Raw genomic sequence first — 2,448 nt, forward strand, 5'->3', positions numbered from 1 at the left:
CTAAAGCTAAGGCTATAGGCATGTGGCCATTCCACATCCCATTAAGTGTAGTGGAATCTACACTTATGTAAGGCTTGCAGCCATTCAAGAATCCATCTATACTAGCCTTGAATGCATAGAAGAATATGCTAAACCTAATTTTTCCATCCTTAGGATCAGTGACAGTGGCTATCTCTACAACACTTCTAGGTGATCTCAGCTCTATCTTAGCCTTAAACCTAAACAAATAATCGAAAGAATCATTCCATTTACCAAATAACTTATCTGATGCTCTCTGCCTTCCATTGTACACTGTCTGGTAGGGGATGCCAATCTTGTACTTGTAATTAAGCTCTTCTTTGAGTTCTTTAGACCCTATTTGTGGGTTCCTCTTGAGGTAGGGGATTGCTCTCTCAGCCACCCAAGCTATAGATGCCATCCTGCTGACAACCCTTTGTGTAGATGCACTAGTTATAGACCCCCTGATTGATTTGAATTTGCATAATAAAAACAAAAGGACATATGAGGACAACAAAAAAGCAACATTCAACAAACACAGAAAAAGATTGTATTCAATAATAAAAAAATGTACCCTGACACGGCCATCATGTTGGGTTCTAGCTCTAAGAATCCATGGGTAGCCTAGAGCAGCACAATTAGCCCTGAATCTTTCTTTGTCTGAATGCTCAGTATCATACTCAAACTCCTTAATTATAGCATGCTGTCTAACTGCTAGCCTAAACTTAGCCATGCTGGCATAGCATGTGCCAACACTCATATCAGGATTGTCCCCGTCCCATTCATGCATTGGTTCTACATCAACTGTATCATCAACATTAATAGCTACTTCATTCATATCTGCCTGCATCTCTACTGACATAGCTAGAATGGGCACCTCTTCTCTAGATCCTTCTACTGTTGTCTCTGACTCCATGAACCCCATGGCGTCATAAACCTTGTCCTCATCAGCAACCTCTTTTGCTAAACCATCATCATCAAGCTACCCTATTATTGTTAGAGTAGTCCAGTCAACTGCTATAGCCAAATCAGTAGGTGTTTCTACTGGGGAAATTGTAGGTATCACCACAACCTTCAGCATCATCATGCACAACACGTGAGCCACTAGTTGGCCCACTTGTGACACCAGAGGCACATCTACCTTTAGAAGCACCAGAGCTGACATTTGCATTAGAACCATCCTTCCTCACAAGATCCACTACAATAACAGCTGACCTCTCACCCCATCTATCCTTAATCATCTATTGGAAATGCTCATCCCTCCTAATCTTCCACTCAGACCCAATATCTTGGTCAACAACCCACACTGCAAGTGTTTGAGTTGGCCCCCAAATTATCTTTGTGGCTAAATCCTCCAAGAATTGAGCCATAGAATACTGACAGTTCCTATCCAACCATAAGTCATGCTGCTGCTTTGCCATTTCAACTAGCCCATACTCACCATCAGCCATGAATTTAGCAACCTTAATGACTAGTCTAAACGCATTGTCAGGATTGATCCTGGCATCATGGTAAACAATGAACGAAATGAGGAGTTAGATGGTACCCAACTCCAATTCTAGCCTACTACTGCTAGGTTGATTAAGCACTTACCAAGGAGGGCAATCACTGCTGCTAGCCATTGTGACATGGGTTGACACCACCTCTCCCACTACATCATAAGCCTATGAAACAATCAACCGAGGAAGACAAAGTCAGCATCCATGAACCCTAACCCTAAACCCTAATGGACATGGGACCTGGGTGCAAAGGGGGAGTATGGCCACATACCTTCAATGTGCTCACCAGGGGTCCCACTCACCAGATGTGATCACCATGGCGTAGGGACGGCGGGAGGGGAGCAGGAGGCGGCGGTGGCATGGAAGAAGAATGCGTCGGCGGCGGTGGGTGGGATGGGGACAAAATGCGCGAGGGACGAAATGAGCAGGAGGGATGCAGCGTAATGAACAAAATGGGTAGGAGCAGTGATGACATTTTACCTTTGCCTGCTGACTGGGCGCCAGCGTGTCGGGCTGCCGTGGCTTGCCACATGCGCAAATGTGGTAAAATAGAAACTCAAACTTCTTTCATCTAGTAAAAATGTAAATGTCATTCTAAGAGTAATAATCAGATGAGCGTCAATCTTAATAATAGTAAAAATGTAAAAGCCCCCTGTGGGACATGGGGACGGTGCTGGCCCCTCATGCCCTGATCGACCCCATGGCTACCCACACTCCCTGCTTAGGCGGGTCAAAGAGCCACTAGCGTCGCCTAGGACCAGAGCCAGAACGCTCCTTCTCGAGCTTGCCATCGTGCCGCGCACTCTAGCACTACAGGACTGTGGAGGAGGCCTTATCTCTCACACTCTTGGCCATGGTTGTGGTACTAGGCCGGTGGTGACCCTAGCCTTGGTCTGCATGCATCTTCTACAGCATTTCAGCATTGATGAGGAGAGGGTCTCGGTGCGGCGGA

Source organism: Miscanthus floridulus, chromosome 16 (assembly GCF_019320115.1).
Source record: "Miscanthus floridulus cultivar M001 chromosome 16, ASM1932011v1, whole genome shotgun sequence".
In the NCBI taxonomy this organism is placed as follows: domain Eukaryota; kingdom Viridiplantae; phylum Streptophyta; class Magnoliopsida; order Poales; family Poaceae; genus Miscanthus; species Miscanthus floridulus.